Source organism: Gorilla gorilla, chromosome 3 (genome assembly GCF_029281585.2).
Source record: "Gorilla gorilla gorilla isolate KB3781 chromosome 3, NHGRI_mGorGor1-v2.1_pri, whole genome shotgun sequence".
NCBI classification, from domain to species: domain Eukaryota; kingdom Metazoa; phylum Chordata; class Mammalia; order Primates; family Hominidae; genus Gorilla; species Gorilla gorilla.
The window spans coordinates 157,086,511-157,100,536 of record NC_073227.2 but is presented as its reverse complement, the minus strand read 5'-3'; the positions used below and the strand labels follow the sequence as shown (position 1 = coordinate 157,100,536).

The 14,026-nt window shown below is 34.8% G+C and overlaps 1 long non-coding RNA gene across 7 annotated transcripts in view; it reads left to right on the top strand.

The window, feature by feature from the left end:
* LOC115934336 (uncharacterized) overlaps positions 1 to 13,704 on the top strand; it is a 1,028,101-nt gene extending 1,014,397 nt beyond the window's left edge. For 6 of the 7 annotated variants that reach the window (XR_008678953.2, XR_010133507.1, XR_010133509.1 and 3 more), the window contains one exon: positions 10,333 to 12,293. This is a non-coding gene — a long non-coding RNA (uncharacterized lncRNA). Of the gene's footprint in view, positions 1 to 10,332 lie in introns of all 7 variants that reach the window. The other variant, XR_008678952.2, reaches the window with a different exon arrangement.
* Positions 13,705 to 14,026: the final 322 nt, after the last annotated feature.

The window sequence follows — 14,026 nt, the reverse complement described above, 5'->3', positions numbered from 1 at the left end:
TAGGACTAATGGAACTCTGTATAGAAGGATGTAAATATGGAAATTGCAGTCATATATTCTCTGCTCTTCTGAGAAGAAAAGAAATCACATTATTCAAGTAATTCTCACAAAGATGGCTGATGAAATCATTTCATTTGCCAAAATATTTATTTTTCAAGTAGGAAAATAGGGTACATTTAATATATAAATATTTTAAATAATTTATCATTTTCAAATTAATTTTTAAAGAATTTATTATTTAATAATTTAGACATTAATAAAATATGAAATTTTCTTATAATTAAGTATTGAAATTGTAGAATAAACTGTCAAGTGGCTCACAGAAAATTAAAGTTCAATCCCATTCTCCTTTTTCTATCTCTAAAATTCTGGCTGTGCAAACTAAATTCTCACCCTGTCCCTCTTGTATCTAGAGATAGTTCTGGCTAATAAACTACACTCTGAAGTTAATTCCTGCTTTTATTTTCTGCTTCCTTTCTCCTTCTACTAACATAAAATTGGATGTGACAGTTAAAAGGCAACAAATACCATGCAGTATGAGGGAAAGGCAGAGAGAGAGAGATCAGTGTGGATGTTGTTGATTCTTTATATTCCTGTTTCTCAATATGTTAAATAATTTTCCTCACCCACACCCCAAAGATGCTCACATCCTTATCCTCAGAACCTGTGAACATGTTACCTTACATGGTAAAATGGACTATGCAGATGTGATTAAATAAAAATCTTGAGAGGTTGTTGTGGATTATTAAGGCCAGCAAAATAGAATCACAGTAGGAGGCAGGAAAAAGGATGAAAGTCAAAGAGAGATTTCAAGATGCAACATTACAGGCTTTGAAGATGGAAGCAGGGGCCATAAGCCAAGGAATGCACACATCCTGTAGCAATTGAAAAAAAAAAAAAAAAGAAGGAAACAAATTCTCACCTAGAGCCTTCAGAAGAACACAGACTTCCTGACCTATTTCAGATTTCGGAAGTCCAGAATTGTAACTGAATGAAATGTGTATTTTCTTAAGCCACTACCATACTGGCAGTTTATTACAGCAGCAATCAGAAAATAATTCAGCCACCGATCAGCCACCGATTTCTGTTATTCGCAATGTAACTCAATCTTAATGGAAACAATTGCACAAGCATTCTTATATCTCAAACAAACATTCCAGAAAATCCCTCAAGGGAAAGCTTTAAAATCAAGTGAATCTCCAATGGCAAGTGGCGCTTTTCGTTCAGGGATTCATGTGTTTGATTTATTTAATTAGGAGGAATTTTGTTAAAGCAATATTGTCAAGAATGATACAACTTGTTCATCAATTTATTTGTTTTTTTCTTCTTTAGCAAGAATGATAACCTTTTCAGCATCCCTCCTTGCATGTGGGCATAACCTGTGATTTGTTTCTGTCAATAGAATATGGTAAAAGTGTTGAGATGTACCTGATTACATTGAAGAAGATGGAAGCATTGGTCTGCTAGAGTGTCTCTCTTTCCCCTGTTGGCTTTAAAATGTCCAGTAACTGACTTGGCAAGAAACTCAAAATGCTTCTAGAAACTGAGAGTGACCTTCTGAGGACAGCCAGCAAAAAGCAATTTCCCCAGGGACTAAAGTTGAGAAAGCACGGCAGTGATGCACCTTTAGCCTCTGGGTATTGTGTACTTGTGTTTTTTATTAGCTAAACACCAGTACTCTTATTTCACGGTCACTGCTAAGATAATAAAAGAAAATAATCTAATGCAGTTATACAACCCCGACTCAAGTATAGCCTGGCTGCATTCATCCAATTATGTATTAGTCCATCCATTAATCCATCGATTTATACATACATAAGGAAGATGAGTGTGTGTCATCTTCCAGGTCCTAAACTAGGTATTCTTAATGATACAGACAAATGACAGAGCCCAGCCTCATTGATTTATCATACTCTGCCTTACACTAAATATTCAGGTCCAAACTAAAGCTAGGCCCCCTTGTTTGGGGGGCATATCGATCAACTCTGGCCCTATACTATGCCACTAAGTAGCCGATTACTCTATGGCTAAATTTAACACTAATGCAGTTCTACAGTTGGATGCACTCACTTTAGTGAGTACTTTTAAAAGCACAAAATAACATTTAAAATTTTGAATATATGTTATAGTAGTGAGTTTTGTCACTGATTAAAAACTCCTCTGGAGTCTAACCACCTGCATTGAAATTTCAGCTATACCAGTTTCTAAGTTTGCTCCCTTAAGCAAACTACTTGTTTTACACTACTTAGTGTCTATTTCTTTATCTGTATAGTTGAGAAAACAATGATACCTACATAATCAAATTGTTGGGAGATTTAAATAAGATAAAACATATAAATCACCGGGAACTACCCCTAGAAAGTGTTCAGTAGATATCAGCTATAATTATGAAAACAGTTTCTTCACTATCACCCTAGTCTATACAAGTAGGCCTTATCCCTTATATTCTGGGCCTTGTCCTGCTCCTTTTTTCCAATGAAAGTGGAGGGAGCTATCTGTTGGCAAATGTTGGAGCAGAAAGTGTGTATTCTTGACCAAGTCTTTTCCTCCTTCTCTTCTCCTGGGGATCTGGCTGTCCACAGAAAGTAGCTTTTCAGCTCCAATGCTTGGTGCTATATATATCACAAGGACAGCCCTAAGCCTATGGAAGACCATTTTTTTGACTCTAGGTGTTACTGTATAAGTCTGCCTAATAATGAATTTCAGTTTACAAAACAAGTATTTCATTTTAATAAATGATTATAGCATATTCATTTTACTAGTTAGGAATCTATTTCAGGAAAGAGAGTACCAGTTGGAAGATGATTTTTTTGAGGTAATAAAGGGAGGGAAATAATATTTTTAAAAATGTTCTACGATTTATCTCAGTAAACTTTAGAAATATTTTGCCTCAAAAGATAAATAACTGTTTGATTGTCAGATAAGGAAACCTTGGTAAATATTCTTCATATGTACTCTAAAGAGCCTACAGGATAATTTTGCCTATATTACTTGATGACTAATATTAAAAACTAGATTATCTGCATATCATTAATGACTCTAATAAACTGGAAGTTAAACTTAAATAACTTCTTTATTTTTATTCACACTTATTCATTACATATTAAAAGTTCAACTATTAAATTGTATAATTTAGATTTGAAAATAAACTTTTAAAAAGGTTTAAGTATTTTCATACATCACAACTAACTGTGTAAATTTGTTTTCTATTTAAAAGCAGTTGATGATGGTATTAAGTATCTCAATATATTTACACACTTTAACCAAATACTTTGTAAATATATTTCTTAATTATCCTTCAAAAAAATCAGAAATAAATATAGATGCTTAGCATGTATATGTTTATTAAAACTTAATTTTGAGCCAGGCATAGTGGCATATACTTGTAGTACTAGTTACTTGAGAGGCTGAGGCAGGAGGATCACTTGAGCCCAGGAGTTTGAGGCTGCAGTGAGCTATATGCTCTGGCCACCATACTGCAGTCTGGGGGAGAGAGGAGAGAAAAACATTGTCTCTGAAAGACAAACAAACAAATGACAACAACAAAACACTCAATTTGAAATTGTAAGAGACTGAAAGAAATTTTAATAGTCAATGATAGGGAAAGGCTTCATAATCTTTGCTACGGCCGTAGATTTTTAATGAATCAGGCCTTAGAGTTAATGGTTATATATTTTAGGTAATGGCATGGATTTACAGATACATAATAATCTTAAGTGGAAGCAAAGTTTGTGAATTTATATGGACAGTGTGTAGCAGCTAAGTTAAAACAACACTAATAACAATAACAATTGCAATAATCCACATAGAGAAATGGATAATTTTGAAGAGGTGATTTTTGATGTTCCTCTAAACTGTTTCCCACATTTTTTTGTATTTTCCATTTAGGAAAATCTATATTTGTTTTACAACTACTTTTTTAAAAAAAGTTATTACCTTGTTATTTTAAAAAGCATTTTGGTTTTGTTTGAAAATTTATTAATGCATTCACTGGTCAAAATTTTACCTAGTATTCGAATATAAATTCAGGTTGTTATTACAAACTCTTTTATCCTAGTTTGTAATGGGTTACAAATCTCCACAATAGATTTAGAATACTTAATGAAATGATTTAATTTTGAGATGAACTACAGTAGGGTTTCTTTTTGCAACCCTGTGTCTCAGCTGGATCACAATATGAGTTCATATTGGTAATCCGGGTCACCTTAGGCAATACCCTACTGTATACCACTCCCTGAGCACCAACTTCAACCTCATATCTAGCTGCATCTGCTGATTTGCCAAGGCATTAGGACTATGTTCTCTCTTGGGATTCAGCTATGAACAGAAGAACCTGGTACACACATTATGGGGGGTCAGAGTAAGAACTGAAAAGAATCCAGTACAATTCACCAGACTGAGCACAGGAGCTAGAGTGGAACACTCAGTCCTCACAGCTGTGCATCTCGAGGAAGAAAAGACTGATCATAAAACTACAAGTGTTTTAGGATCTGAGCGGTTAAGCAACTATGCTGTGGGATCTCCCTAAAATATTCACGCATAGAAAAAAAAAAAGCTATTTCTACTAGCCAGGAGAAAAGGAAACTTTGTTTATGTAAAACAGCAGAGTATATCAGTTGGCAGCTCAAGAAAGCAGCAGTGATGGAAGCAGGGCAATGTCTGGAGCAGATTTGTGTAAAGCAATGAGGGGATGTGGTCTGAGCACAGTCCTCACACCCCACCCCCTAACATAAGTGGGGGTGGCTCCAGTATCTTCTGAGTAAAAGGAACAGGCCAGGGCAGATTTGTGTTTTTTGAGAATAAGCTAAGTGGTGCACAAGCCTGAGAAGTATAGCACCAGGGACTGTTCTCAATTCAACAGTGTATTGAAAACCTGTGGAATGTTAAAAAAAAAAAAAAAAAAAAGAGAGAGAGAGCAAGATGGGAAGAAACCTCATAAAGGAAACCAACATGCACATTTATGAAGTTAAAATATTATCCTTCTAGCACATTAGGAATCTATTAATGTGAGTTAATTAGTGTGGTTAGGTTTAGAAACATTCATGTAATATTCTTTTACTTTTTTTAATCTATCAAATATAAGTGAAGAAGTATGTGTCACGGTTATATGATTTTTTGCAAGATTATAATTAAGAAATTTTCAAGACATTTGCAGTTGCAATACATTAAGAGAGTCTATTTGATATGATGATATAAACCTGACACAAAATACTTGTTACACATTGCATTTAGTTTCAATAATATTTTAAGAAAGATTTGTGAATTTGATAAATATCCCTTAAAATAATTCAACTTTTTCTTGAGTGTCAAAAAGTAAAATAAAGTTGGAATTTTAGGGCACTTGTAAGCTATGATAGGTAGGAACTGAAAGATACCTTAGAGATAACGTACTACCTGTCTCTCATCTTATATACAATATACAAGCAAAGGAATTAATTTGACCAAATCGCATAGCTGCTGACATGCCGAAAGTCACATATCTGGGCAATGACAGTCAGTAGTCCTGAATCTGGGTCTCCATTACAAAGAGCTGCCAACACTAGTTTTGTTTCTGCTTTGTGATAATTCAGATAAATTTTCACTGAAAAGGAAAAAAGAAAATTGACCTGGTAATGTAGGAAAAATAGGCCTCTTAATACATCAGTGAGTCAATTAAGTGAATGCAGTCTTAATCAATAAATGAAGTATGTCAAACTGTTCTCACTGAGGTAGTCAACGATTCTGGAAAGCATACCTATACAAATCAGGCTGGTAGGCAATTAGGGGATTTTATGTATTTCATTTCAATTACTTTTTGTTGTATTTAGAAAAAGTGTTACTCCTAAGAAATTATTTATATTCTTAGATTTTGATTATAGGAAAATGGTCCATTTTTTCTTTTCCCAGATAACAAATGTTTAAAGATTAAATTATATGTTAAAAATATAAAATATTGTTATCTAAATGAATATTATTTTTATTGATGCAAATATAAAATCACATTTTATTGGTTAAATAATTCATGTGAGGTTTTTTTGATGAGTACTTTTGCCCATGTAGTTGGACACATTTCTCTGAAATTATTATACTAAAAAATAACTGGAAAATAACATTAACTTTTTAGGAATAAGAGTTGAGGAAATCTGGGCTGTATTTCATTAAAAAGAGAAAATTTGGAAAAAAAATTGATAATGCCATGGTAATAAGAGCTAGCACGAGCCAGCCCTCACAATGTACATTCACTGCAGCTGAGAACAAAACATGTGAGAGAAACTCTCATTATCTTCTGATTTCCATTTTGTAGCTGAGAAAAATGAGATACAGAAGGTTAGATAATTTGACCAAAATCAACGGCTATTTAAGAGATAGAGGTAAAAAATCAAACCTAAGTAATCAGACTCCAGAATCTGAATGCTTAACCAACACCAAACTACTTCCTTTTATTATAACTAGCTTATCAAATCCATTACAATTTCCAACCAGGAGAATTAAATTATTTTCATGGTTTTGTTATCTAAAATATTTTAAATAATATTATTTCCCCTTCTGAGGAAAACATGGTCTAGAAGCACTCTAGTCTCTGTCTGAAATGTTGTTTTCCCTTTTCATAACCGGAGCAGAATTTGGAATAAAAAGTCACAGACCCCAAATTAATAAAAGGAGGAATAAAGACACTCTGTCAGTTATACCTGCTGCATTGCAAGAGCAAAACAAAGAAAGTAGAAAGTACTCCCCAAGCAAGGCTTGAGAATAAGGCATCCAGTTTTTTTTTTGTTTTTTTTTTTGTTTGTTTTTTTGAGATGGAGTCTCACTCGGTCACCTAGGCTGGAGTGCAGTGGTGCGATCTTGGCTCACTGCAAGCTCCACTTCCCGGGTTCACACCATTCTCCTGCTTCAGCCTCCCAAGTAGCTGGGACTATAGGCACCTGCCACCACGCCCAGCTAATTTATTTATTTATTTTTATTTTTTGTATTTTTAGTAGAGACGGGATTTCACCATCTTAGCCAGGATGGTCTCAATCTCCTGACCTTATGATCCGCCCGCCTCGGCCTTCCAAAGTGCTGGGATTACAGGTGTGAGCCACCGCACCCGGCCCCAGGTTTTTAATTCATCAAAAGAGCAGGCTTTCTTTTATTTCTGTGTATTATCAACATTTCCTCAATGATTTGTGGCCAGCAAGAAAGGAGGAATCTCATGTTGTGCAAATTAGGAAAGATGGTACATTATACTAAGACTCTGAGCAAGAAACTGGAAAGGGGACTATGTGGTCATGAATTACCAAACTTCAAGATGGGTTTTTTAGAATGAGAGTGATAAGGTACATTTGAATGAAGTCAAATACTTCTCCAATAAATATTAGAGATCTATAAAGGTGTTGTGGTATTTGTCTAGAGAATAAAATAGATCAATAAAGTGACAATAGTATTTATCCAAGCATGAGTTCTGTTATTAGAGATCTCGTTAGCTATATGTAGAGATATCTGTTAGTTCAGCATTTAAAGTTTAGAGTATGTGAGATTAGTTCTATTAATCATGGATGGGCAGAGTTTTTAACCATTGGTCCGCCTCGTCCTCCAGACCTAAGTATTACCAAGACAATGAACACTTCCTTATGGCTTTTATTAAATTTGTAACAAAAATGCTTCTAATGTACTCTTTAATTTTCTTTATTGCCCACCATATTATAATTCCATGATAACAGGAATAACATACTACTATTAATACTATTATGAATCCAGCATCTGATATGGCACCTTACAAATAGTAGATTCTTAGCAAACATTTGTTAAAATGTGTTAAATGAATGAAGAATTTACTGTACAATATCAAAATATGTAACCTTTTTTAGGGAAACAAGGATAACATGTTCCTCGGATAATGTAACAAGAAATAAATTAATCTTGCCTCTAGCCGAATGGATGATAGAAAATTTCAGATTAATTCTACTAGGGCCACCTTACGTCTCTTATACAGCTAAATTCAGCTGGTGGGTTGGCTGGAGGCTGTGGTCAGCGAGAGGAGTTGGGATGGCTGGGATTCTCTTTTCATGTTTTCTCACATCTTATGCTTCTTAATGACATGATGTTTCAGAGCACTGTTGCAAGGAGGTGAAGGCAATGTTTCAGTCTCTGTTTGTTTCACATTTGCTGATGTTCAGTTGGCCATCACAATTGACATGACCAAGCCCTGATTCATTGTAGGCAGATAGTAAAACAGGGCATGGGTACTGGTAAGATATGTTCACCGACAGCCGTCACTATAACAAGTTACCACAGTAGCCCATAAAATCTAGCAAATGATTTAAATCTAGAGAAATGTACTTGCATAGGGAATTTTCAACGTAAACAATTGGGATACAATTTCACCAAAAGAAGAGGAAATGGCATTCATTTTTCCCTGATTTCAAACAAAACATTTGATTGTCAAAGAGATATCAATTAAATAATTCAAGCATGAAATTAAGCTTCTCTTTCAAAAGATACTATTATTGGTATTATTGATATAAGAGGATGAATCAGTGAAACAGTGAAATCAGAGAGCTTAAATGGGTGTTAGGAAGAAAATACCATCCATTTTCCTTTCTAGCAAGATATTACAGTTAACTTGTTTTAGAAGATTACAATTTATAATTTGCTTTAAGCATTTCTATAAAGGGAGATTCAGCTTCTCTTGAAATGTATTTTACTTCAGAAGTAAAAATGGAAAAGTAGAAGGGAAAAGGCATTATATAATAGAGAGAAGGCATTACATCAAAGTCAATACTTTGGAGTTAGATTTGGACTTGAGTTGCAGCTTGCCCTGTATAGTACAGGTTTGCCTTCAATCAACAGTTTAATACTTCTAGGTCACAATTTATTGCTGTGTAAAGTGAGACAGTCTCATTTGCTTTGTTTTGAGTTAAATTCAATAAGCTATTGAGAACATTTTCACAAAATGCCTGACATATAGTAAGCACTCAATAAAACATAACTGATTATTATTACTTGATATTTTTAATAAAAAGCAAAAATTCCAAGAATCCCTTAGGCCAAATATTTTCTACTTAATTTTTAATTCACTTTTAATGGTCAAGAATAGTGCGACAGTAATATATTTCAGGTACTTTTTTTCCATTTTCACTTAGGTATAATCATAAACATAAAATGAATAAAAAACGTAGTATCCCATAGTTTAAATATTAAATAATGTCTATCAACTACTGATATAATAAGTAGTTATATAATGTTTATTACTCTTTGATGCACTTTCACATGTATATATGCACACTCACATATATACATCTGTCTTTCAAAACACTTTTTGTGGATATTGTCTGTGGTTGTAAAATTTTGCACAAATAATTACTGTTAGTTTTGACGTTCAAAGGTATTTAATTCAAGAGAATATATCTAGGGTCAAGTCATTATTTAGTAATGTGGTTTCATTTAACTGGTAATGGTAAATTAATATATTTCTTTTTCTTTTTTTTTTTTTTTTTTTGTTTGAGGCTGGGTCTTGCTGTGCTGCTCAGGCTGGAATGCAGTCATGCAATCATGGCTCACTGTAGTCTCCATCTCCTAGGCTCAGGTGATCCTCCTACCTCAGCCTCCCAAATAGCAGACTGCACCACCAATCCCAGATAATTTTTCATTATTTGTAGAGAGTGCATTTCACTATGTTGCCGAAGCTGGTCTTGAACTCCTGGGCTCAAAAGATCCTCCGACTTTGGCCTCCCAAAGTGCTGAGATTACAGGCATGAGCCACCATGCATTGGTCTGATTTTGCTTTCTTTGGGAAAGGAAAAGATGGGAAAGGTAGAGAGTATTTAAACTTATATTAGTGAAATATTTTGGGTTGCAAAAAACCAGAAATTTGCTAGATTAAGTAAAATATAAAATATGTATTATAAGTGTTCAAAGGTGTCTCACTAAACATAAAGAGCAGAGATGTAGATTGGAAAGAATGGTGCCTAAGTGGCTCATACCTGTAATCCCAGCACTTTGTGAGGCCAAGGCAAGAGGCTCACTTGAGCCCAGGAGGTAGAGACTACAATAAGCCTTGATGGCACTACTGCACTCCCACCTGGGTGACAGAGTGAGGTCCTGCCTCAAAAATAAATAAATAAATAAATAAACAAATAAATAAAAAACAAAATTGTCAGCACTTTCTGTGACTCAACTGGTTTTTGTTATGCTTTTGTTTCATTTTTCTTTCTCTTTGCAGGCCTGTCTGCATGGTTTAAGAACAGGATCAGCCTATACCTCTCTAGATTCCTGTTAACAATTTCATGTTGTAAACAGAGTATGCTTTGTATCTTCCACCTGTTCATGCTGAGCCCCTCTCTAACCTGTTTCTCCCTGAACCCTTCCCAGGAAGTGGAGCTGTATGGACTGCATCAACAGAGCTGTCATCTTCTCTGGCTTTTAGTTGGATTTGGCCAATGGAAAGCATCACAGACATTTTAAAAACTAATAATAGGGGGACCATATTTTAATGCAGAGAGAATTCTGATGGAGACTTTCAACTGCTCCTGGAAGCCACACAAAAGACATTTTGAACCTCCCTCTGTTATGCATCCTGGTCCCTGAGAATCCAGAACTTGACTGCTATTCTCTTTATTTTCTTTCACCAACGTATAGAATCTGCTTGCTACTGGCTGGCCTGAATCTGATGATAGTTTCCATGTAGAATTTCAGAGCCAGTGTCAGCAGATAGCCTGTTTGAGAGGTTTCTGTTACCTCTGCTTTTACAAGCCAGGATCTCAACATGAAATCAAGTTTTTATTGATCTAAAGATGAACAGTGAAAAAAACTCTACTCTTTTGTCTAGAGAGAGACTTCCACACAAACTGGGATATTGCCTTCCTTACTGCAAGTTCAATTAAGTGTGCTCTGCTTTTCAGTGATAGCTGGAAATATCTGGGTTTAGCTGAGAAATGTACTTAAAATAAAGCATATAGACCTGTGCCATATAATACTGTAGCCACTAGCCATAGGTAGCTAATTAAATTAAGTTAATTAAAAGTAAGTGGCGCAGTGGCTCACACCTGCAATCCCAGCACTTTGGGAGGCCGAGGAGGGGAGATCACGAGGTCAGGAGATCAAGACCATCCTGGCTAACACGGTGAAACCCTGTCTCTACTAAAAATGCAAAAAAATTAGCCGGGCGTGGTGGCGGGCTCTTGTAGTCCCAGCTACTCGGGAGGCTGAGGCAGGAGAATAGCGTGAACCCGGGAAGCGGAGCTTGCAGTGAGCCGAGATCGCGCCACTGCACTCCAGCCTGCGTAACAGAGCAAGACTCCGTCTCATAAACAAATAAATAAATGAAATTAAAAGTTCAGTTTTTTGGTTGCTCTTGTTACATTAAAGTGCCCAGTAGTCACATGTGGCCATTGTGATGATATGAGTTAACACACATCTCTCCTTCCTTTCAGAACGTTAGATTGGTGAGTGCTAATATAGACAATACACTAATTCTTGAAATATACAGCACTATATTGTTTCCATTATGGAGAGAGATTTATTCAAAACGCTTTTAGGGTCAATTGATGTTTATTCTGTAAATATGCTGGAGGTTCTTTGAATTAATAAAGCAAACCAAAGATAAGAATTGGTAATATTTATTGATTACCTATAAAGTACAGGTACTATGCTGAGTTGTTTTCATGCATTAGCTTATTTGATCCTCAAAAATCCATAATACTTGCATACTCTTAGTATCTCACACTCTGGAGTCTTACAGCTAGGAATTGGTAAAGGCAAAATTAGAATCCGGCTAATTTGGCTCCAAAACCCGTGTCTTAGCAATCATGCTCTACTGCCTTCCTAATAGCTGGGGAAATACTGAATTACTTGGGCCTTTTTTTTTTTCTGTGAAGGAGAACGAGCAGGTAACCATCATCAAGGAAAATGAGACCTTGTTCATTACTCTGCAATCATACAATACTTCTGAACAAATTTTTAAATGCATCTGCCATATGAACTGAGTATGATATGAACTTGTTTTACTTTTATAAAAAAACTTCTAGAATGTTTTTGATTTCATTCAAAGGGATTTGATCATTATAAAGAGTATACAGTTAATTTTGAACAGATTTCAAAAAATATACTCCTAATACAGCATTCGTTCATAATCATCAGTAGAACATATATATGTTCTTTTCTTTTCTTCTTTATTTTTTTTTTTTTGCAAATTAGCTATTTTAAAAACCATCTCAGTGACAAAAAAAAAAGTTAAGAGATATATTGGAATACTAGTAGATGATTTAATTCCGTTAATCTCAGTCAGTCCAACCAAGGTCTTTACTAGAGAAAGTTAAAGTATTTAAAGAAGAATTTATGCCTACAACATTTGCATAGCCATGCTGAAGAAACTAACATTTTATTGATGAGTTGCATCTTTAATACCATTATTAACTATGTCCAAAAATATATTTTTATTTTTGAAAAATGTATATTTTTATTTCACAAATATGACATGGAAGCACTTCAATGTCCATTCTATTTACATAGTATAAAAACATACAAGGGAAAAACAAGTAAATATTTTTTATTTAATGTCTTGTAGTACAAATATATGAGTTAAATAGCTGAAATGCATTTTACATTTTGCATACTTACAAAGCATGAAAAGTATCTTGGCATATTTACAAATATATCTTTAAAACAATGAAACACCTCTTGACAATAATTGTGTCTTTTTGCAAATACAAAACTCCTTATTTTTTTTTTATTGGCAGCAGTTTGGTTTGCATAAGTTAGTAATTCCTGCTGTGCTAAACTAATTCAGAAAGGATGATTGACAGCAACTTAGTTATTCAAAGGCCAAATTGCATAGATCAGACTGGATTGACTTCCTCACTTCCCAATATTCAAATAGGATATTTTTCTGATACCCTCAAGAGGTTTCTGAAGATTGCACTGCATTATTGCATCTACTAATTGCTCATCAGGTTTCTCAACTTGAATGGAAAATGAGAAGTGAGATTTTTTTCAAAATATGCCTTCTCTACTGTTGGGGAACATTTATTTTTTAAAATATCAGGGAAATAGTGCATTATTCACTGTGGTTTTGAAATTTGAACATTACCCATGATCATGTTCTCAAATACTTTTTATAAATTTATTTTAGAGCATTAAAAAGTAGAAAGCACATTTGGTTGGTTTTTTGGTTTATACGTTTGTATGTTTCACAGTCTTGCTCCTAACTAGTATCTGTGTAATCACCATTTAGTTGACAAGTTATGCACTGTGTAGCTAACAATTTACTCTGCAGGTCTGTGTTGTGCAAACTCTGCACATTCCAAGAAAGGATTAGTCCTTGACCAGTTCCTAGGAAATAACTTCTAAACCCTTGGAATATAATGCTTGATAAGAGTATTTGTGTTTACTTGGCACCTAGAGCCACACCAGGTAGTCTATGCTAACTGTGTAATTTAAGGTGGGGGTCTTGGTTCATGAGGTATCACTTTGACCTTTGGAGGGGCAAGAGACTGAGTAAATGAGGCCAGCTGTGCAGACCCAACATGACCAAACCCACAAACATATCTGGTCACCAAGCCTTGGATGAGCTTTCCTGGTTGGCAATACTATCTATGTGTTGTCCCACACGATTGCTGGGAGGATTATGTGCTGTTTATATGACTCAACTTGGAGAAGAAAACTGGAAACTTGCACCTCTGTGCCTTTTTCCTTTCTGATTTTAATTGACTTCCTTTCACTGTAATAAACCATTGCTGTAAGTGTAATAGCTTTTCTGAGTTCCTCTATTGAATCATTGAACCTGAAGATGGTCTTGGGGACCCACTGAATACACACAGGTAGGGGTGTGTGTGTGTGTGTGTGTGTGTGTGTGTTGAAAGCACTTGTAAGATCTTTGTGTACTTCACCTCATAGAATCCTAAAATCATTACTTTAAGGTCAAATAACATGAAAACCCACATATTCTTTTTGCCAAAACTTAAGATATAATAACTCTAGCATGAGATCTTCACTTTTTAAGGGTGTAGTCTAAATTACATTACGATTTCTTACTTAGGATTGTAATATAGATCCATGTTAGATGCTA